Genomic DNA, 24,336 nt, shown 5'->3' with positions numbered 1-24,336 from the left:
CATTAAACTATAAGTCCCACAAGAGCATGAACCTGTCTGTCTTGTTTAGTGCTATATCCTGAGAGTCTGGAGCAGTTCTAAGCACATAGGAGGCCTTAGGAAATATTTTGGTGTGTGAATGAATGAATACTTGCCATTGTTGTCCTGGCTAGTCTAAAATCTATACATTCAGTTGCTTGCTTGACACAGATTTGCCATTCAGTGCCCAAAGTTGACCAAATGAGGTGGTGAGAGAACTGTCCCAGCAAATGAGACCTCTGGAGGTGGGAGGCTCTCACTGTGGACTCACTGCTGCTTGTCTCAGTGTTCCCAGTTTCCAATATCATACTGTTAAAAGAGCACTTAAAAAAGCAGGGCCTGGCCAAGTGTGGTGGCTCACGCCGGTAATCCCAGCACTTTGGGAGGCTCAGGTAGGTGGATCACCTGAGGTCAGGAATTCAAGACCAGCCTGGCCAACATAGTGAAACCCTGTCTCTATTAAAAATACAAGAATTAGCCGTGTGTGGTGGTGGGAGCCTGTAATCCCAACTACTTGGAAAGCTGAGGCAGGAGAATTACTTGAACTTGGGAGGCAAAGGTTGCAATGAGCTGAGATGGTGCCATTGCACTCCAGCCTGGGCAACAAGAGTGAAACTTCATCTTACCAAAAAAAAAAAAAAACAAAAAAAGCAGGGCCCAACATTTAGGCATAAATCTTTATGGCCTTGAATTAGGCAAAGCCTTTTAGGCATGACACTAAAAGTACAAGCATCAAAAGAAAAGATAGATAATTTACGTTTCATCAAAATGGAAAACTTTTATGCTTCGAAGGACACCACCAAGAAAATGAAAAGGCAACTCACGGAAATGGAGGAAATTTTGACAAATCATAGATCTGATAAGGGACTTATATCCAGAATATATAAAACAATTCCCACACCTAGATAATAAAATGATAAATAACCAAATTTAAAATGGGCAAAGGACCTGAATAGACATTTCACTGAAGAAGTTATATAAATGGCCAGTACACACATGAAAAGATCAACACCATGAGCCATTAGGAAAATGGAAATCAATTATCATACCATTGTATGAGAACGCATAGACACAGGGAGGGAACAACACACACTGGGGCCTGTCAGGGGTGGGGGCAAGGGGAGAAAGAGCATTAATACAAATACCTAATGCATGCGGGGCTTAAAACCTAAATGATGGGTTGACAGGTGCAGCCAACCACCATGGCACATGTATACCTGTGTAACAAACCTGCACAGTTTGCACATGTATCCTGGAACTTAAAGTAAAATTAGAAAAAAAATAGATATTATTGTACCCTCACTGGGATGGTATAATTTTTGTCAGTGCAATTAACAAGTGTTGGTGAGGATATGGAAGAAATTTGGAACCTTCATATACTGCTGGTGGGAATGTAGAACGGTATGGCTGCTTTGGGAAAAGGTATGGCAACTCCTCAAAATGTTCAACATGGAGTTACCATGTCATCTGGCAATTTTACTGCTAGGTATATAACCAAGAGAAATGAAAATGTACATCCACACAAAAACTGGTACACAAATGTTCACAGTAGCATTACCCATAATAGTAAAAAAGTGAAACAACCTAAATGTCTGTCAACTGATAAATGGATAAGCAAAATGTGATGGAGCTACACAATGAAATCTTATGTGTTCAGAAAGAGGAACAAAGTGCTGATGTATGCTACGAGATGGAAGAGCCTTGGAAGCATTATGCTGAGTGAAAGAAGCCAGTCACAAGGTCCTCACACTGTGTGAGTCCATTCATAGAAAGTGTCCAGAATTGGCAAATCGATATATAGAGAAAATAGATAAGTGGTCACTGGAAGTTGGGGGTTGGCGAAAGAAGGGAGTGAGTGCTAAAAGGTATGGGATTTCTTTCTGGGGTGATGAAAATCAGTTCCAAAATTGGTTATGGCAATGGTTTGTACAACTAACTGTGCATATGCAAAAAATATTAAATTGCATACTTTGAGTAGTATGATGTGTGAATTATACCTCAGTAAAATTGTTTGTTTCTTTTTTTCTTTAACAGTAGAGATCCTTAAAGAAAAGTCACATCACTAAAAAAGTAGATGAAATGGACTTTAAAATCACCTCTCTCTCCAAGGGATCCCACCCCAAGCACTGCCGTCTTCCTAACTGCTTTCTACGCAGTCCATCCAGACCACAGGTGATGAACTGATGACCAGGGGACCACTTGTGGCCTACAAATTCTTTTTTTCTTGGCTTATAGAGCACATTGTGTGTGAGTGTGTGTGTGTGTATTTTTTTTTTTTTTTTGAGACAGAGTCTTGTTCTGTCGCCCAAGCTGCAGTACAGTAGTGCTATCTCAGCTCACTGCAACCTCTGCCTCCTGGGTGCAAGTGATCCTCCTGCCTCAGCCTCCTGAGTAGCTGGGACTACAGGCACACACCGCCACACCTGGCTAATTTTTTGCATTTTTAGTAGAGATGGGGGTTTCATCGTCTCAACCAGGATGGTCTTGATCTCGTGGCCTCATGATCTGCTCGCCTCTGTCTCCCAAAGTGCTGGGAATACAGGCGTGAGCCACCGTGCCTGGCCTATTTTTAAAATAAGTTACTGATATTTTAAAATTAGGAGAGTTTACATTAAACATGGACTTCTGGCTCTCTTGGGGGCTGGGGTAACAAAACTAAACTAAACTAAAACAAAATACCCCAACTTGATGGCCATATTGGACCTTCATTCACCACGTAGAAAAACCAGGCTGCCTTTTTCAGGGCCATCATGCCCTTCTCAGTTTGTCCCTGTATATCCACTGAAGTCAATTCTTTGTCACTCGCTTTTATCCCTTAGGGATATTTGACTTTGCAACACCTGTGCAGACCTTTCCCTGCATCAAAACTTTGTGGTTTTTGGGTCCCGTTGCCTTAGGCCCTGCTTGATGATTGGCTAATCCCCTGGTGGTTTCCAATCCTGGATGTACATCAGAATCTCCTGGGGCCCATGTGAAAAAAATGCCCATACAAAGCTGGACACCCCTGAACCCTAGATTTTTTGACAATTAGACTCTCTTGGGGTGGGGCCTAGTATAAGAAAAAAGAAAAAAACCAAAACCCAAAAACTTCCAACCTTCCAGTGCAAACTTTTGCTCGCATTGGGTCAGCAGGTTAGCCTAGCATTTCTCTTCCTGGTCCACAGTGTGGCCTGGAAGGGAAATGCTGGGCTAATCTGCTAATCCAATGCAAGCAAAGGTTTTAGTATTTGATAGTGGTTTAATGGCCTCTCAGATAAATTTTTGTTTTTCAATTGAAGGCAACCAGTTGAAGTAGGAACGGGTGCTTTTGGCTAGACGAAACTTTTACTTGATGTTTAAATCAGAGTTGGCAGCTGTCTGGACCTCAGTGTAACTGTCCTTTCTGTAACCAGTCATGTTAAAAGATTTTGCAATCATTACAACAAGGAAAGTCAGGTCACGGTGCCTTTGCAGCCTTGCTATTTTTAACCAGCAACTTTTTAAACTAATAAAGTTGAGTTGCTGTTGAGACCTTCTTTGGGTTCTGGAAATGTCACCTGGGCTGACAAGCACAAGGAGTTAATGACAGTGACTTCTGAGAGGCCATGAGTGGATGACACAGCAAGACAGGAAACAGGTGCTGGCAGCCAGCAGGCACTCGATAAATATTGGGTGAATGAATTGACAAGACATTTTGCTTCTCATTATCTCCACACGAGACTAAAAATTTGAGGAGAGGAAGAGGAGGCAGGAGAGGGGACCCTTAGATGTCTTCCTCCGGATTTTTTTTTTTTTTTTTAGCTTTTCCTAGACAGTTTACAGGAGGCTCTGGGTAGAGAAGAAACTGGTTAGACAAAAGCAGTCCCCTCCCACCTTGTGGCATAATGAGTCCAAAGGAGGCCACCTGAGCTTTTCAACCGCCTTGCAAGGCTGCCTTGAACTTTACTACAGAAGCGCAGGGACCCCAGGCCCCTACTCAAACTGAAGCTTCGAAGGAGGTGCTGTAGGTTGAATCTGACCTCCCATGACCCGAGCAAGCAAACAGATGGCATCCCTTGGAAAGTACCAGTGCAGGTTGGCCAGAGGCCTGGGCAATGAGCTAGGACTAAGGGGCACAGTGGGGACACGCCCGGCCGCTGCACCAGGGCAAGGCGAGGGCGTCCACTGCACCTGCAAACCCCGCGCCTCAGCTTGGCCCCCTCACTCCCACGGTCCAGCCCACCCCGGAGAGGCTGCCTGCGGGACTGCAGTGGAGAGGGGGTCTGCGGCCGCGAGGAGGGAGGCGGCGAGCGAGGCTGGGGAGGGGGGCGCGGCTGGCGGCTGTGCTGTCCAGGGGGAGGCGGGCAGAGGGAAGGCGCTGCCGCTGCTGCCGCCGCCTAGCCCGCCGCGACACAGACGCCGGGAGCGGCCGAGGCGGTGAGTCGCAGCGCCCTCCCTCCGCTTCTCCGGAGCCAGAGCGGAGTCGGAGTTGCAGCCGGGGCGGGTGTGCAGGGGGTGGCGGCGCCGGGAGCTGCTGCTGGGGGCACCCGCGCGCTTGGGGCGCTGCGGGCGTAGGGGTGGGTTCGAGGAGCGCGCGGTCCTGGGAACCTGGTTCCAGCAGCTTCCTCCTGGGTGCAGTTCACCCCGTCAATTCCTCTGTCATTCCCCCAGTGCCTCTGAGGGAAAACAAAACAAAATCACAGACCCTGAGGGTGGGAGGCAGAAAAGGAGAGAGCAACTTTGCCGAGGGCCGCGGAGAGGCGCGCGGGGCCGGCGGGATGGGGCGCGCTGGGCGGAAGGGGGCGTTGGTGAGCCCGGCGGCCCAGGGACATCTGGAGCATCCCGCCCCGGGGCCAGGACCGGGGTCCAGGGCAGCCGCCGGGTCCTGGGCCTGCGGAGTCGGCCGGGAGAGGCCGCAGGAGGCGGGTGCGGGGAGTGGGCGTCTGGGGAAGGGGCCGAGGGAGCGGCCGAAAGGCGCTGGTTGAACCCGGACGAGGAAATGGTCTGCATTTTGGACTCAGGACCTGAAAGATTCGTGTCTTTTGCCCTAGAGGACTCGGGAAGGGTGTGCTGGGGAGATGTGTTTGAGTGTTTTTCAGTGCATACCGATTTATTTTTAGCTCCCAGAGAAGCAGGATGTGCAAAGTGGGTTGTATCAGCCCGGGAGGGGCAGGAGGTCTCCCTGTCCGCAGGAAATACACAAGTTTTTTTTTTTTTTTTTTTTTTTTCAATGCTGCAGATGCTTGCTTTAACTTTTGTGCAGGGAGAAAGAATGCCATTTGGCTCTCTGCGGAGCTCCTGCCAGGGTCAGTTTCTTCCTGCGGGTCTGTAGGAGGCTGCAGGCGAGGCAGCTGTGTGGGCTTCTGTGCTTACACACTAGCCCCGCGAGAAGGTCAGTGTTCTGTTCCGTAGGGCAGGTACGGTGAAACACAGAAGTAGGCTGCCAAGGTCTCACTCTGTCAGAAGAAAACCGCACAAGTTCCCTCGCTCAAAGTTTCCCAGTTTTGGCTGATTTGAAAATAATAGACCTAAGCCGCTGTATTACCAAGAGCAGGCTTGGCTGTCAGGGGTTTCTCAGACCTAATTGGAAATGCTTGTGAGGTTTTTCACTTCAACTGGGAGATCCCTGTGTTTTATGGCCAAAGGCAGTAATGCAAAGACTGCAAAGGAGAGGGGGTGTGGTGTGATGGTGGAGTGTGGGTGCCTGCAGTGGGCGGAGGGGAAGGACAGATTTAGGGAGGAGCTTCAGGGGAGGAGGCTCAAGAAATTGAAATTCACATGTTTACCTACCTAAGCCAGATCCCTGGAAATTGTCCTAGAATCTCCCGTGTCTCAACCACTCAGTGTTCAGTCCTGAAGACCCTCTATCTACAGCTGTGCTAGGACAGTTGCCAACATGGACATTAGGAGTGTGGGCCCTTAGCCAGAGAGCCGGGTTTGAGCTGTGTGGTTCATTCACTAATAGCTCCTGGAACTTGGGGTCCTTACTTAACCTCTTCTCTGTTTTCTGATCTGAGGCCTGAGGTTGATAATAGATAACAAAGCTATCTCAGGGCTACTGTGAAAGTAAAATGAGTTAATACCCAGAAAGCACTAAGCCTCATGCCTTGTAAGTGCTGCATAAATGTGAGCTCTTATTATTTTTGTTAGTGTGGCTGTACGCCCTCTTCTCTCAGTTCCGCTGTCACTGACTTAGTTCATATTCCCAGCACTTCTTGTCTGAATTGTTCCAATTGCTTTTGAGTTTGTTGCTCCCAGTCAGGATCATCTTACCCCAGTCAATTCTCCAAACTGTAGACACTCATTCTGAAAACAAAAATTGAAGCCAGTTATTCTGCTTAATTTCCTTTAGAGGTTTTCTGTGGTTTTCAGGATAGAATTCAGACTCCAAGGATTTTCAGGGTCCCACCCTTCTCTCCTCATTAACCTCATCTCCCAAGCCTCCCCCACTCCACCTCACCCCCCCAGTGTAGCCCTGCTCACTGAGTCTCAGCATCTATCATCTCCCCACCCTTCCTTGTCTGGTCAACTCCTGTGCATTCTCTCCAGCTCAGCTGCTGCGACACTGCCTTCCAGCAGGCTGCATGACACTCCTCCTCCCAGCTGATTGAGGTGGCTCTGCTTCATGCTGCCACTCATCATTCTGCACCATTATCTATGTATCTGTCTTCCTATCTGCAAGTGCCTTGAGAGATGGATTCTGATTGTAGGTACATGTTTGTTGAGTGAATAAATGAACATCAGTCAAACAAAATCCAGTCCTTCTCACCAATGCCAGAATCAAACACAGAGAATAATAGAGAGGAGAACCAAGCCAAGCTTTAGATCTCACACTCTACAATAAAAAACCTTGGGAAATACTAAGGAATCAAGAGTTGGTCAAAAGAAATGTGGCATACTATCTTGAAACTTCTTTAGGGGTGTCCTTTTAATGGTGAGGAGCAGACTAACAATGAAGAAGTGTAATGATCCGAACACTTCTCTTTCCTTACTTCCCTCATAAAAAGGTTGACCATCTCAGATGTGGCTGTAGGGGATGGAGGTCCAATTTTTTGAAAGGGTTGTGCAGTGAATTTGGTTCTGGAGGCAGAGGTGAAGTTCATAGCACACATGGGTTTGATAGCTTTTCCTTGAATCACAGCATCCCTCAAAGTGTGAATTTCAGATTGCCTGGTATTGGTATGATAACAGGAAACCTCCTGTCAACAAAGCTCTTCTGTTCCTTTTCTGACACTCAATATGTTCACGGGGTGCTTTTCTGACTTGAGCACCCACTCCAAGGTCTCCAACTCCTGGGATCCCAGCACCCCTGCACAGGAAGATAGGAAGGTGCCTGCTTCCCTGAGGCAGCCCTGGAGTCTGGTTTCAAAGCTCTAGAGCAGGAATTTTTGTACAACCGAGAGAGCAAAGAATGCGCTTTATATTTTTAAAGGGTTGTAAACACAACACAACACAACACAACAAAACACGGAGAAGAATTTGTGATAGAGATCATGTCTAACATGCTTACTACTTAGTTCTTTATAGAAAAACTTCGCTAACTGTTGCGGTGAAGCTGAGACAAATTGGTTTCATTTTACATGTCATCTGATTGGTAGTGGCTGCCTGGAAAGCTGGGTCGAATAGGAATCCAAAGCTTGATCTGGGCTCAGCAAGAAAGTGTGCTGTGGTCAACTAGTGATGTCTGTCTGTGAGGGAATGGGATTAGGAAATACTCCTCATCATTCCTCCCTAGAGAATATCATTTGCAGATAATGAAGACAGAAATCAGGGATAGAGCACATGAGTTAAAAGTCCCTAGATGGCAGGAGCTTTCTACCCTAACAATGAGCAATCACCACAGTTAACATTGATAGTTGCTATTTATTGAGTGTGTACTATGTGCCCTGCTTTACATGGGTTTCCTCATTTAACCTTTATAGTAACTTTTCAGGAGATATTTTACTTAGGACTCAATTCTGTTACAAGTGTCAGGAACTCTAGCATTCAAACTGTTTTCACAAAAAAAGAAATGTTATTTGGCTCTGATAACTCCTCAGTCCAGAGGGAGACATTTCAGCTATGGCCTGATTCAGGCCTCAAGCATTGTTAGCAGGACCTCATTTCTCTGTTTTTGTCAGTTTGCTTTCATGGAGTTGGTACCATTTTTACTGCCATCTCATTGAGGCCCCATCGCATTGTAGGATGGCTGGAAGAGCTCCAGACCTTACATAGTCTGGGCTTTAAATCCAGCCAGAAAGTGAGTCTCCATCACAGCATTGCTCACAATAACTTGCTCTCACTCATCAGCATTGATGGGGTCTTGTGTCTCTTCCTGTGACCAGGGTGCCACGTGTTACTAGGCTTGGGCTTGGTCACATGTCACATGTTTCATCTGGCAATAGGCTAAGAAGTAGCAGCAGAGGTGTTTCTCCAGCAGAACAGTGTTATACTGTCATAGATGAGATGAGCCCACAGATATTGGATCGCAAAACAACCGACGTTCACTATAGGACTGTTAGCATTCCCTCTTCATAGGTAAGGGAAACAGCCTTAGGAGTATGCACTAACTTGCTCAAGGTCACATGGCTAGTAAACAGTGGAGTTCTGATCTGAAATCCACAATTGACACACTTAGTAGAATTACTTGTGAACAGAATATTTAAAGTGAGTTTAGTAAGTTTAGTGTGAAGCTCTAGCCCCTCTATTACTACAAATATAGCTATATAACGTCAATAAATTTTAACTTCTGACTAGCTAGAAGATATGAGAAAAATGACATAGATTTCTTTGCCTGATTTTTTTTTTTTTTTTTTTTTTGAGACAGAGCCTTGCTCTGTTGTCCAGGCTGGAGTGCAGTGGTATGATCTCAGCTCACTGTGGCCTCTGCCTCCTGTGTTCAAGCAATTTTCCTACCTCAGCCTCCTGAGTTAACTGGGACTACAGGTGCGCACCACCACGCCTGGCTAATTTTTGTATTTTTAATATAGATGGGATTTCACCATGTTGGCCAGGATGGTCTTGATCTCCTGACCTTGTGATCCACCCACTTCGGCCTCCCAAAGGGCTGGGATTACAGGTGTGAACCACTGCAACCTGGCCTCTGCCTGGATTTTTACTCAACTATTTGACCAATAATTCTTGAGTGGTTTCTACATGCTCAGCATTCTGCTAGGTTGTAGGGATACAGGCTGAATAAGATCTTGTCCCGTCTTTAAGAATTTATATTCCAATATGAAAGTGTAAGACATAATTAGGGAAGGGATTGACTAGAATCTGGAGCAGGTGGGGGAATATGCAGGAGCTGAGCTCCCTTCTAGGTGATGGTGGTCTTGCATTTTGCTTCCTGAGGCAGCCCCAGTACAGTGCTTTGTGCCATAGGCAAGCAATAAATATTTCTTGAATACATCCTTTTAAAAAACTGTGGTTAAATATACACAACATAAAATTTACCATTTTAACCCTTTTTTTTTTGAGACAGAGTCTCGCTCTGTCACCCAGACTGGAGTTCAGTGGCGCCATCTCAGCTCACTGCAACCTCCGCCTCGGGTTCAAGTGATTCTTCTGCCTCAGCCTCCCAAGTAGATGGATTACAGGCGCGCGCCACCACGCCAAGCTAATTTTTGTATTTGTAGTAGATACGGGGTTTCATGATATTGGCCAGGATGGTCTCGATCTCTTGACCTCTTGATCCACCCGCCTTGGCCTCCCAAAATGCTGGGATTACAGGCATGAGCCATTACGTCCGGCCCATTTTAAACATTCTTAAGTGTACAGTTCAGTGACATTAAGTACATTCATGTTATTATGCAACCATCATCACTATCCATCTCCAGAACTTCTTCATCTTCCCCAGCTGAAACTCTGTTTCCACTAAACACAAACTTCTTGTTTCCTCCTCCCTTCCAACCTCCGGCAAACACTATTCTACTTTCTGTCTCTATGAATTGACTACTCTAGGCACCTCATATAAATTGTATTTGTCTTTTTTGTGAGTGGCTTATTTCACTTATTGTAATGTTCCCAGAGGTCATCCATGTTGTAACATGGGCAGAATTTCTTTCCTTTTTAAGATTGAATAATGTTCCATGTATGTACCATGCTTTGTTTATCCATGCATCTGTTGATGGACGTTTGGTTTACTTCCATCTTTTGGCTATTGTGAAAGCACCTCAGCAGGAGGTGAGAGAGCAGTTTCTGGAATGGGTCAGCGGACAGGGCTGCCGACAGGAGCTGTGGTTTTCAGTAGAGGAATATGACTACTGCCTATTGTGGCCTGGTGGGGAGGCATGCAGGTGAATATGGCCCTAACCATTCTCTTCCACCCTCTGGTCTGTTGCTGGTGCCTGCAAATTGTCCAAACTAGCCAGAAGCCAGACAGCAAGAAAACCTGTTGATGTGGGACTATCTTGTAGTCCATAGAAAGGAGGAGGGAGGGTCTGGATGTGCAGGGAGGGAGCAGCTGACTCCAAGAAGTGTTCTAATTATCCCCACTTTACAGGTAAGTGAACTGAGGCATTGAGAGGTTGAGTGATTTACCCAACATTGGGAGCTAGTACAGGTTATGAAATCTGGAGACTGACAAATAATTAGAAATCATCAGCACATTTCTTCTGTCTATGCAGCTGGGTCTGGAAGGTTACATTTTCCCCAACCTGTGTGTTTTGATTCTTTTTTTTTTAAATTGTACTTTAGATGCTGGGGTACATGTGCTGATCATGCAGGATTGTTACATAGGTATACACATGGCAAGGTGGTTGGAAATAATCTGATGTGTACCAACTTGGCTTGGCTGTCAATAGGTGGTGTGGGTGCCTGATCAGATCCCCTCCTTTTTACAAAAACAAAATAATATACTTCACAGGCATATTTCATACTTGATTTATTATGTTTAGATAAAAATAATATTTTCCATATACTTGATGGGAGTGACAACACGTCCTTGAATCATATTTGCTACATATGAAAAAGATGTAGCTTATTTTATTTATTTATTTTTTTTGAGTTGAAAGTGCCAACGGAGTCGATAGTGTCTCCTGACTGTTTAAACATTAGTGAGACCTTGGGCTGCAATAAGAGAACACTGTTCAAGGTAAGGGAGAGGATAGTTCCCTCTGTGCTGCCCTGGCTGGTACAAGTTAAGGGGATTTCTCATGAGCTGGCGGATGCCGAGAACAGTAGCTGAGGCTATCTGGCCTGGAATCACTCTGTGGGAGTTTTATATTCTTTTCTTCACAGGCATGAAAGTACTACACTGAGGGAAAGGGATTAGACTCATCTGGGGCCAGAACTAGATCCACTGTGAACACAGACTGGGGCTGCTTTGGAAGGCTTCCTGTAGTCCCTGGCTGGAGACTGTGAAGCTGAGGCCACAGGTGAGAAATGGGCTGTGAGCTTGTATTGGTTTCCTGTGGCCACTGAAACAAATGACCACAGAATGGTGGTTTAATGCAAGAGATATTTATTCTCTCACTGCTCCGGAGGCTGAGATGCTGGTAGGGCCATGCTTCCTGCAGGGGTTCTAGGGGAGAATTCATCCCTTGCTTCTTTTAGCTTCTGGTAGCTGCAGCGTTCTTGGACATGAGATTGTATCACTCGAACTGCGCTCCAGGTCACATTGCCTCCTGCTCTTCTCTGTGTATCTCTCTTCTGTGCATCTTTTACGAAGACATTTGTCATTGCATTTAGAACCCACCTGCATGATCCAGAATGATTTTATTTCAAGATCCTTTATCACATCTGCAAAGACCCTTTTTCCAAATAAGGTCATATTCACTGATTCCAAGGGTTAAAGCTTGGTTATGGCGGGCGTGGTGGCTCACGTCTGTAATCCCAGCACTTTGGGAGGCTGAGGCAGGAAGATTGCTTGAGCCCAGGAGTTCAAGACCAGCCTGGCCAACAAGGTGAGGCTTCATCTCTACAATAATAATAAAAATAAAAATAAAATAAAAATTAGGCCTCTTGGCTTGCACCTGCGGTTCCAGCTACTTAGAAGGCTGGACTTTGGTAGGAGAATCTCTTGGGCCCTGGAGGTAGAGGCGGCAGTGAGCCATGTTGATGACACTACACTTCAGCCTGGGTGACAGAGCGAGACCTTGTCTCAAAACAACACCACCACCCCACACACACACAAAAAAGCCTTGGACGTACCTTTTTTGGGGGTTCACCATCCTTTGACCGATGACAGAGCTCAGTAGTGTACATGGCAGCTCTGGAATCTCTGACTCTGTTACGGTGCTCCTAGATTTCATTTACTGCCTGGATTCTAGGTAGTAGAGCTTTTCCAAATACTTTTGATTTGATCATTTGGAATTTTATTCTAACCTTAAACAACAAAATTAACAAACACTTAAAATCTACTATCCTTTATTTCTGAAATAATGGGGTGAGTGAAAGAGACTGTCAAAAGTCAGTTTGATCCCTGTCTCAGCTAAAAGTTTCCTGGGCCTTGCTTTGCTGGATGGCATTGAAGGAAATGAATGGGAAAAAGAGCTGCCACTGAACCTTCTCTTCTCACCTGAGGCTTTCCCAGATGCGTTTAGAAATGCAGTTCTTCAGAGGAAGGCTAAGGATGTTGGAGTCTTTCATGAAAGGGAAGCAGAAGCAGTAGAGACTCAAGTCTCTCAGCCCGTGCTTCTGGAAGCATCCACTACAAATATTGTTTGTGAATGCCATTGGTGCATCAGCGGGTCTTTTATTTATGTATTTTCAACAATGAGCCCCAAACTAGAGCCTGTGTACATTGGGCACATAGGGCGGGGTAAAGAGTGGCTTTGGCAATGGCCTGGCGAATTCGATGACTGTAGCCCATCAAATGAGTTGTATCAGAAAAGTCCACTCCAGGGCATCAATTATTCTGTTTTATTGTCTGCATTGATCGCATTAACTGGGGAAGAGCCAAAATCCATTCAGTCTGTGCTATGGAGAGGCAGTTGTAATTAAGGTCTGTTTCTCTCTAGGGGGCAGCTAATTTTGGTTTCTCAGCTGCTTTACAGTTTGACTTCAAAAGAGAGGAAGGAAAGAAAAAAAAGTAAAACGCTCCTTCATGTTACCTATCCTACTGTATCACTGTTACCCTGGTTAATATTAACTTTGGATCCTTTTGCTTTGAACTGTGTATCAGAATACTGTGATACCTGCAGAATTTAGTCTCACTACCTGAAGGAAAGGCTTGCCTTGCAGGGGACCAGCCATATAATTTGTGAGGCTCAGAGAAAAATGAGTGTGGCAACTTTGTTTAAAAAAGTTAAGAATTTCAAGATGGTGCTGGCGGAGGATTGATGCCAGTGTGGGGCCCTGCTGAGCATGGGGTTTGTGTGATGGCACAGGTCATATGCCCATGAAACTGGCCCTGGCTTTGCATATATGCTGAGGATGGTGTCCTTTTGCCTACCTGGCACTTTAACTCCCAAAGAGTGGCCAAGCACTTTCCTCTGCCTTTATTGGAGCACAGCTCTTCTGTAGGGCAAGGGCAGTAAGTGGCCTGGATATCTCCCTTTGGCCCTTCCACGTCCCTGGCTCCCTTCTCCACCTGGCTCTGTGCCCCAAGAGGCGACCTCTACCACCGTCATCAATAACCACCTTTTCTTTTGACTTCTGGTATAATTTGGCCAGGAATCAACAGGAGATGTGAGGGTGGGAAGAGAGTGAGGTAGGGTATTGATTCCCCTGTCCCTCTGCTGGTTGCACGCTGCAGCTTGGTGTGTGTATGCTAAAGACCACAGTGGCTGCCAGCTTCTCTCTCCATATCGCCACCCTCTGTGGAACGTTCCTTTAGCCACTTCCTTCCCTTGCACCTTCAGGGCTAGGGTGATCATGGCTTCCTGCTATTACTAGCCTTAGAGTCTTGCATCATCCTTCATTGCATTCCTGAACCCCTTTATGACTTTCTTCCCAATAGCTTCTTCAATGGGACTCCTCCGTAGGATGCAAGAGCAGCCTCTTTAGTTTTATGGTTGGGTTCTCACTGATTTGGTAACCCTTGTCCAGAGTTTGGCCACATCTTGCTCTGCTGCAGGGCAGAAAGAGAGAAGCTGATGGCTGGGCCAGCTCCTGGTAGGGATGGGCAATCAGAAGGCAGGTCATCCACATCTACAGGGGTGGAGAACATGTGTTTGAGAGCTAGACATTAGCATTCTCTGGCCTGACTTTGGGCAAGTCATCTCATTCATAAAATGGGTGAGACAGACCTTCACTTACAGGGCTGTTTTGAGCATGAAGTGAGATCATGTGGGCATCATGCTGATCAAAGTGCCTGGCACACAGTAAGTGCTCAAGAGGAATTGTTGCTTTTAGCATTAGTCCATGGAGTGACCCCCTCCAGGGGGATTCACTTGCTACTTTTCTCTCATCTGAACTAAGGGACCGACTACACCAATGATTATCAAGTTTTCACTGATTCACTGATGTTCGGGGTGTTACTTCTGTCTTTTCAACTAGATTGTTCTGAAATTGCTCCTATCTTATATATCTTTTTAAAATGAATCTAAACAAACTTAAGTGCCCAATCCAGTAGGTAACACATCCTAACTGGCCAAGAAATATTTCTTGGCTACATATAAGAGGACTATATAGTTTATTGTTCACATCAGGACATTTTTGAGAGTGAAAGGGAAGTGCTTTCCAGTAATTACAGCAAAACGGCAGGCACAAATGGGGACTGTCCTAGGCAAGCCAGGTAAACAGAAACATAATTATTCTACTTAAGGGGGACTTAAGGCAGTTTTCAAAATACATGTTTAAAATTTGCCAGCTTACCATATTTTGTATTAGTCTGCCCCTGGTTTATGAGATAAAAACATGAGATTTGAAAAACACAGGGAAAAATATGTTTAATATGCCTAATAGATTGTTGGCCTGAATTTGAGGCAATGGGCCAGGGCCTCTTATCAGGTAGAGAACTACTTTTATACTTTGTTACCCTACTTTACACTAGGTACGTATTTAGAAACTTTCTTCTGTGCTTACTTTAAAAAAAAGATAATCTCCTAATTATTGTCTTTCTTGCAATAGTGATCATTTATGCTCAAAAGATGGCAAAAATAGATTTATATACATATATTTTTTGGAACACCTTTGTCTTTGTATTTCTGGTTGCCTGGGTGACATTTCCAAGAGAATATGTGCTAATCTGCTATAATTAAAACAGAGATAAGGTGGAAACTATTTTTAGGCCTGTCTATACCTTTATTTTTCTCCCCTAGACCATTTAATTGGTTTATTTTTTTTTCTGTTTCCATTGTCTGAAGGGCATGCATAGCTTCTGTCTTAGTTCGTTTTGCATTGCTATAACAGAGTACCCGAGACTGGGTAATTTATAAAGAAAAAAAGGCTATGGGCCAGGTGCTGTGGCTCACTCCTGTAATCCCAGCATTTTGGGAGGCCAAGGCAAGTGGATCAGAGGTCAGGAGTTCGAGACCAGCCTGGCCAACATGGTGAAACTCTGTCTATATTAAAAATACAAAACATTAGCTGGGTGTGGTGGCACACGCCTGTAATCCCAGCTACTCGGGAGGCTGAGGCAGGAGAATTGCTTGAACCCAGGAGGTGGAGGTTGCAGTGAGCCGAGATTGCACCACTGTACTCCAGCCTGGGCGACAGAGTGAGGCTCTATCTCAAGAAAAAAAGAAAGAAAAAAGAAAAAAAGGAAAAAGGTTTATTTGGCTCATAATTCTGATGACTGGAAAAATTCAAGATTGGGCATCTTTTGAGAGCCTCAGGCTGCTTCCATTAATGATGGAAAGTGAAGGGAAGCTGGCATGTGCAGAGATCACATGGCCAGAGAGGAACCAAGGGAAGGGGAGGTGCCAGGCTCTTAATAATCAGCTCTCCACTGAACTAATAGAGTGAGAACTCACTCACCTCCCTCCTCCACCCAGGGAGGGTGTTAATCTGTTCATGAGGGACCCACCTCCCCATAACCCAGGCACCTTCCTTTAGGTCCCACCTCCAACAATGGGGATCGGATTTCAACATAAGATTTGGTGGAGGCAAACAACCATATTTAAACTTTAGCAGCTTTCTTCCTGTAGTTCTAATTTGGGGACTGGATAACTTTTTTGAAAATTGATATAGTCGTTTGGTGTCCTCTTCATTCACAATAGCTAGATGTGTATTGATAGCCAATTTGGTTAGTTGATAACATTTTTTTTTTTTTTTAAATCACAGTTTGTCTGAAACAAGCTTAGGCAAGGGATATTTTTGGTTTAAGAAAAGAATGTGGAGGCAATCTGTAGTTTTACGGTGGAAAAAGTACATCCCCTCTGGAGGTGGATTAATCTGGTTTTGGCCTTAGTATGGTCACTCATTTAGCTGTGAGGCCCCCTGGGGCTTGTATCTTCAGGTGACAATGGAAGCAATAGTAGTACCTGCCTTACAGGGCTGTTGTGAAGGTTGAGAGGGTTAAGTAGAGTAACGCAAGCAAGGAGAAGAGGCAGCATCTCATGAATAGAAGTGCTGCTGCCCCGCTTCTCAATATCAAAGGCACAGGTGCACCCTACCTTTCAGAAAATAATCTCATACAAGATATTACAAATATTTGAATTTCCTAAAGAGATAAATTAGAGAGTTCATTATTTTCTTTACTAAAATGTTTTTGTTTTTTGTAAACATTTCAGAGAATTTCTTTCAGTGGCAAACATCCTTGGGTGTATTTATTGAAATTAAAATTTCTAATTTACCCGAAGAGTTTTAGGAACATAACTGTAGTGTTATCACCTATAATTCAAATGTTCAAAGTCAGTCAGAGTTAATATTTGGGGTCTTTTCTTCCCCTATTTTTACATAAAGATGTTTGTGAAGATACCTGTATCATTTGTGTGTGATACATAACTGTAGTGTTATGTAAGAGATTTTGAACATTTATCTGACTGTTGCATGTGCTTGAAGGGGAAATGCTTAGCCTAATTCCTTGAGATAGGGCCTTAAATACTACAGGTAGAGATCTGAGATGAGTAATTGGGATTATATGGCAAGTTTGAGAGAAGAGACGGACTTTAATGTGTTGTTATTTAAAACTATTTAATATTGGGGTATTGTTCTGGCTGGAGTTCCTTTGGTTCTCGCTCTTTTACATTGTTGTTGTATTTTTAAAGGCAGATTGTTGCACCATTGCTCTGGAGTTTGTCTTGCTGCCCTTGAGGATAGGGGAAGGAGAGAGGAAGCAACACTCAGACACATATGTGCACACCACACACACACACACACACACACACACACACACACACACACCATGTCTCTTTAGACATATGATCTAAATTCCCTCAGTTGTTGGAAGTGGAGGCTGGGGATGTGGGAAGTCGATGATGTTGAGTTCCCACCACCTCACCCTTTGGAGGACATGATGACCATTTCCATGCCAGGGCAAAGGACAAGCAGTGAGAACCAGAAGTCCATTCTAGCTTCTGACGTTTCTTGGGAAAGCAACAGGAAGACATTTAAAAAATATGTTCCCCAGACCTCTGGTGCTGTTCTCTCTGTGCCATTGCCCCCACCATTGTAAAAGTAAGGTATAAAATAAAATATGCACAATATAGAAGATTAGAAAGAAGAAAGAATTACTCTTATTCCAAATATTCAAAGGTAGCCTGGAGTATTTCTTTTCATTACTTAACATAGAGATTTTTTTCTTAGTTACATAGTCATATTTATCTTTTTAAAAAATTTTTTTTCATTTAACCACATGTCTCAAACATTTTACGTTTTATTCTGCAATCTTTGTAGACAATGCTTTATTGCATACATAATATTTTATTGAGTGTATTATACCTCAGTTTACTTAGTCATTCCATTTCTGGTCTTTTGATTAACACTGTATATACATTTTTTGCTATTATTACTTTTTTACAATAACTTTTTTTTATCCATTTGACACTACATCCTAGGATATATTTTTAGTGAATTTAACAGATTGAAGGTATGAATATTTAAAAAATATTAACACATCTTTAGCAAAAGTCAGTTTAATTTTCCAAATGGGTTAGAGCAATTCGTGTTGTGTGACTGTGTTGATTTCATCTTCTTTTCCCCTGCCTTGACCATCATCACTTCAAAATACTTTTACTAACTAATTTAAGTGCCCAGCCTAGTAGGTAGCACATCATAATTGGCCAAGAAATATTTCTTGGCCAAATCTAGGATGACTATATAATTTATTGTTCACATCAGGTCATTTTTGAGAGTGAAAGGGGAGGGCTTTCTAATAATTACAGCAAAACAATAGGCACAAATAGGGACTGTCCTAGGCAATCCAAAATAATTTCTTTTCATTTGTATTTCTTTGATGGCTAGTGTGCCTGAACATTTCTTTTTTATGTTATTATATACTAGTTGCATTTCTTCTTTCCCTAATTTTCAGTTACATGTTCTTTATCCTTAGATGTTTTTCATATCAGTTAAAATAAAAAATTTTTTTCTTCAAATTATAAAAGTAATATATGCTTGTGATAACAAGAGAAACAATTCAGGATGAAGATCCACAAAGGAAAAGCTTTGATGGCTTAATTCTCCTCCCAGGGATCCCTTGTTAAAGGCTCGGGTATTTCCCTACCTTTCTTCTTGTGTGTGCACACAAATACACTTCATTTTAAAGATACAAAGGGGGCTTGATCTTATGTGTCATAGTATACATAGTATTCTGTAATTTGCTTTATTTTTTGCTTAAAATATATATTGTGGGCATAAGATCTTTATCAAAATAAAATACTTTTGGTACTTTTGTTACAAATATTTCCCCAAATGTTAGTATATTGCTTGCCCATTTGACATAGTTTGACATGTGTGAGTGAGCAACTGTTTCCCTGCAATTTCTTCCACTGACGGGACAGCCTGCTTTGCCCTTTCATAGGGTTTGCTACTTAGCTCTGCTGTCTGCTGGTTTTAAAAAATTTTTAACTTTCAAAAAAATTATTATTTAATCCAATTATAATTTATTTTGATGTAGGATGAGGAGGAAATAAGGGGCCAAACTGATTGCTTTTCTCCTTTAACTTACTAATGAATTGTCCCATCACCCTTTATAGAATGAGGCTTAAAAAAAACCTTTTTATTTCCATAAAGCCAGTTATCCCTTTCATTTGTACCTTTTTTTTTTCAGCTATAAACTAGTGGTATGGTAATCAGAAGAGTATTTTTCTAAGGGAGGGAAGAATTTGCATTTACCTGGAATTAGGTGGTTACACTGAGAATAACCTGATTCCTCAGACCCCAAATCTTTGCCTCGAACTTGAATATGAGGATGCCATGGGAGTGTGCAGTCTGAGAAGCTCAGAGTGCTTCTGCTAACGATTTCACATTCATCTCTACTGCATTGCTATGAGGTAAGAGAGCCACAAATATGATCTCATTTTACAGGGGACAAGGCTCATCCAATCTCAGTGATTCACGCACTGTTATTCCTGTTTTCCAATCCGATAATTCATTGTTTTCTATAATTCTATCTGTTGTTGTGGTCATCCTTCTGATTGCCTTTCTTAGTGGTAAATCTGTGTTTGAAACTTTAGTCTTGGTTGGCTACTTTGGTCACTGTGAGGAGAATCTCAGGAAGCCTGCCTAGAATTGATGGCTCTTCCAGGAGCATTATTATTATTATTATTTAACAAGTATTTGTTGTGAACCTGCTCTGTCCAAGGCACCATGCCAGATATGGGAAATACAAGGTGAATAAAACGCTTTTCCTCTCCTCAAGGAATGTACTAATGACTTGAGCATTGTTGTAGCTCCTGCTATTGTCCTTAGACGTTTACAAAAGGATATTAATATTTTGTGTTGCATCCACTCTGCTGCTGTGATTGCAATGTCGGAGGACGTTTTCTGTCCGGCAAGTCTTGCAAGTGCATTGCATGCTATTTCCTATTCAGAGAACTACTATGAGGCATTTAAAACACCTGAGGATGTGACTGATGCATATTTTATAAGCTCAGATGGTCTTAGAGATCTTCCTGTCAGTGTCCTCTGTTTCTAAATAACTACACTTTTTGGCCCCAACTTCTCTTCCTTTGGGCATTTAGGTTACTCATTTGGTCAACCAGGATCTAAAAATAAACTTAGAAACTTTGAGAGTGCTTTTCCCCCCTTGGCTGATTGATGTGTGTTTTTGTGTATGCCAAACTGCGCTGTGTAACTATTTACTTTTGCATTATGTATAGCACTTAGCAACCCACAGTGGAAATGAAAGCTGAGAGCACAGACAGTCCCCAGCTGAAGCGGGGGAGCTTTTCTGCCCAAGTCTCAGCCAAGTCTCCTTCCCTCCCCCATCCTGTACCTTGCTGGCCTCCAGTTCCTGCTTTTCGCCTTCTCTGCTGGCAGCCAAATGGGGACCAGGAGCAGGGGCAGGAAGGGCCCCTCCTGCCTCTACTCTTACCCATTGAGATTTCCCTCTTCAGGTCACCGTGGGTGGGGTGAGGGGAAGGACACAGGCCTTGGCCACCACTGGCGTCTTGGCACTGGTGACAGTCCTGTAGGGTCAGAGGCACTGAGACACTATGTCTTATTTGGAGCTCTAAATACATTTCCATAAAAGAAGGACACAAGTTGTGGCTGGACCCTCAAGACAAAACTATGTGACTTCTCAGGAATGCTTTCTTTAGGGTGACATAAGTCAGTGCTTACAATGTTGCTGTTAGAGGAGAATACATTCTAAATTCTAAACATTTCAGGTTAGAAAGAAACTTAGGACATGATCAACTTGTAACTCAAGGGACTGTCTCTAAAGTCAAAAATTGGCTTATTCCCACGTGGGAATGTCCCTTTGCTTGGGACTTTGGAGTGTGCTGAATGTGCCCAGCCCTTCTTTCCTTGGCCCTCTTCTGTAGCTGTAAGAATACGTTAGTTCTCTGATTTTTAGAGTAGCAACTGTACTAAAAAATTCACACCTTGATTTTACCAGAAGAGTGGGAGAAAGACCTTGGGAGTATAGATTTAATTCCTTGATTATTGCCTTTTAGAAAAGAATGCAAAACAATGTATCAGGGCTATTGTTAAAGACTTACTTTTTTTCCTTAAGAAATCAAACTTTTGTTCCTTTTTAGGACTGTGTGCCTCTTATTTATAATACATTTTGGGGAACAGATTTGAAGAATATTTCTGTGTATATGTGTATGTACACACACACACACATATATAGGCTGTGGATAAAGAATTTTTTAAAATAAAAAGTTGCTTTTAAAGTTGATTTATATCATCTTTCTTTAGTAAAATCAGGGTTTTGTTTTTTTTTTTAAAGGGCTGGAGAGCATACATCAGCAGTTCAGAATGATTAAATAGTACTTACTTGGGGGACAAAGTCTGTGAACTTACTTATGTGGTTTTCACAGATGGAGATAAAGCAGTAGAAGAATCAAAACCCTCCAGCCTCAGGTGAATTTTCTTTCCAACCTCAGAAGGGGTGGGCCCACTTGACACAGGAAGCATCACAGGACAGTGGTTTGAGTAATGAGAGAAGGCTTATGGATTGTGCTTAGCTGTTGTCTACATACCGAAAGACAGGATGGTCTAAAGAAACTCTCCTCATTCCACGGCCTCTGCATTTTTTTGCAGGGTGCATGCATTACACATAGGACACCTCTCCTACAAGAACAAGGAGCTGCAGAAATAGCTAGAGCTGTAGACTGCAATTGAAGAAGAGGCTAAGCTTCCAGCAGTTGCAGACAAAGAGAGAAGTCTTAGAGGCTGGCATGTCAGCCCTGGTGTATGAAATTAACCAGCCCTGAAGATTCAGTGCAAGACCGTAGAGGATCAGGGCACAGTGCAGAATGAGGATAAGAACAGGGATGTGTCCACACATCTGAGACACTTTCCTGTGCTACCCACAGCTGTAGGTATATGTACCATTTTATACGTATTATGTAAAAATATATTTATACTTAACCATTTAGAAACTTGTTGTTCTAGATGGGCCCTCTTGGTGGTAAAGGACTAGGATGTCACTCAAACTAATTTGAGTAACAGGGGTTCTTGTAGCAATGACTACTACTATCATTGATTCAGACTTCACTCTGTGCCAGACACTGTTCTGAGTATATTATCTCACAGAATCTTCTTGCCCATCCTGGGAGTTAGTGTGTTATTATCCCCATTTTACTATGGAGGAGGAGGCATAGACGATATCCTCTAAGGCAGGTGTGTGAAAAGTGGGAGTCAGGAGTCACACCCAGGAGGTAACTCTGGAACCATGATTTCTAACCACTATTTTAATCCTGGAAAAGATTTCATGACAGTGAATCAAAGTGCAGCTGGGCCTCACGGGGTCCAAAACAAGGAACTGGCAAATCAGGAATAGAGCCATTTTCTTTCTCAGAGGTCCTGTGGTCTCTGCTTCATTAGCCCCTCTTTTTCTCTCCTATCCTGTTTCTTTATCTTACATATGGCCCTTGAAAGGTCAACCAAATCCATAAGGCTGCACCATGAGACTTCAATTTCCCTCAGCATGTCCTGGCATAAATTTATAAGCAAGAGATTCCTATTGGTCCAGCTCATGGAGTCAGGCAACACAAGCTATTGAAGCCTGGGCAGCAAACTAATTACCTGCCTTTGTGTTGCTGTTTATCTTAGTTTCATTAGTGGCCATTTTCCTGAGCAAGGGATTGTGGGAAAGGGAGTGCATACTGGAATGGGAAGTAGTGCATAGCAAGAAATTAACATCTCTGGTACAAACTCATTTTATACTTTGATAAACATTTTTTGTTATCTTTACAAAGTTTTAACTTAAAAGAATCTATATATATCTATATAGTCTATATCTCCTTAGGTTACAAATGATAGAAACCTGATTCAAAGGGACTTAGAAAAAACATCAGATTAATTGGTTCAGGTAATTGTAAAGGCAAACTTGCCTGGATCAAGGTCTCAAGCAATATTATCAGAAATCTATCTCTTGGTTTTGCGTTCCTCTGGATTGATTTTATCCTCAGGCAGGTCCTCTCTACGTGATATTGAGATACTATCAGAAGCTCCAGGCTTATCTGTTAGCTGAACAACCCCAGCAGAGAGCTTCTCTTTCCCTATAGTTATGGCAAAGTTCCCAGGTTTGATTCTCATTGCCCTAAATTGGTTTCATGCCTATTGCTCAGCCAAGCTGATTGGTCAGGTCTGGGTCATTGTCCATCCCTGGAAAGGGGTTAAACCTCCTTCCACTCCCCACATGTGCATTAAAGCACATGGACTGGGAATGGGGGAATGTAGTCCCCTGTGACAATTGACGTGTTAGTACCACAAAAAATGGGAATGGATACTGTCCATGCAAAAACAACCCACATCAATGTTGAACATTTTCAGGTCTATTACAAGTAACTGGAAAAGCAGACTGGACCACAGGCTGATTCTTATGTGACAAATTTAAAGACCTAGGAAATCCAAAGTGCAGGGATAGGCCTGCATCCTCTGTGGTTTTTTTAGGTCATAATCCTGAAAGATGATGATATTAAGTCAAAAAAGTTGTTATTAAGATTTGCAACTTTTTGAGAAAGCCAATCACAGGATGGTTTTGTCTTTAATTTTTGATCAAATAGAAGGATAAGACTTGAAGGGCTCTTGCCAGCTGCCCCCTATTTGAAGTCTAAGCTGTTCTGGCATTAAAATGACTTTGTCAAATTACATACAGGCTTTGTGTAAACCTTCACAGTGTCTAGGATTTAAAACCCAGTTTATTTAGCTAGTGATTAAAATGCCCAGTTTATATATCAGTGATCTTAATACTCACCGGGAAATAATTGCTTGTTTTTTAGCTATATAATCAGGGACTAAGTATATAATCAGGGACTTCAAGTCCTGTGGAGGTTAAACCAGCAAGTCTTCATGATTGCAGATATAGGTTGAGTCTACGTGACCCCGGATGTTCAGTAGCAGTTTGTGTGTGTGTGTGTGTGTGTGTGTGCGTGCACGTGTGCATGTGTGTATTTGTAGATAGAACTTTGTACTGACAGAATTACCATATCTCTTTGCTTACTCCACTTGCTACAATGATCCCAGATGTCCACTAAACAAATTATCAGCTTATTTTGCCTATCAAATTTTTCAGGCAGTTGCCTTAATTTCTTTCACTTATTATAAAAATTTGTATTTAAGGGATTAAAAAAGTCCCCTTCGATGCCAAAATGTTTCTCTTCTGTTGTTTTTCATGTAATGGTGACTTTCATATTTAACAATTGTTATTTCTTTACATGCTGTTTTGAGGTTTTTCAATTGCAAACAATAGTGAGATGAACATGGAGGGAGTCAGAGTGCCTCCCTTCTACTCTAGAGGCTGAGGCAGGAGGATTGCTTGAGCCCAGGAGGTGGAGGCTGCAGTGAACTGTGATTGCACCACTGCCCTCCAGCCTGAGTGACATAGTCAGACCCTGTCTCAAAAAAAAAAGGAAAGAAAAGAAAAACAACCAACATGGGCTG

General features: G+C 43.1%; 1 protein-coding gene and 1 long non-coding RNA gene across 4 annotated transcripts in view; one reads left to right on the top strand and one right to left on the bottom strand.

Moving 5' to 3' along the window:
• The first annotated feature begins 4,350 nt into the window (after positions 1-4,350).
• NCALD (neurocalcin delta) overlaps positions 4,351-24,336 on the top strand; it is a 449,016-nt gene continuing 429,030 nt past the window's right edge. For 2 of the 3 annotated variants that reach the window (XM_032245706.1, XM_032245734.1), the window contains exon 1: positions 4,351-4,413. The gene's annotated coding sequence lies outside the window, so the exon portion shown is untranslated. The remainder of the gene's footprint in view (positions 4,414-24,336) is intronic. The other variant, XM_032245750.1, reaches the window with a different exon arrangement.
• LOC116528518 lies at positions 6,531-22,324 on the bottom strand. Its single transcript, XR_004259075.1, has 3 exons — positions 22,314-22,324; positions 9,488-9,499; positions 6,531-6,610 (listed from the first exon to the last, which is right to left on the bottom strand). It is a non-coding gene; the product is annotated as an uncharacterized LOC116528518 (long non-coding RNA).

Source organism: Sapajus apella, unplaced genomic scaffold, assembly GCF_009761245.1.
Source record: "Sapajus apella isolate SASKATOON/1434 unplaced genomic scaffold, GSC_monkey_1.0 scaffold3, whole genome shotgun sequence".
In the NCBI taxonomy this organism is placed as follows: Eukaryota; Metazoa; Chordata; class Mammalia; order Primates; family Cebidae; genus Sapajus; species Sapajus apella.
Note: the sequence above shows the minus strand (reverse complement) of the source record. Positions and strands in the feature narration are given on the sequence as shown.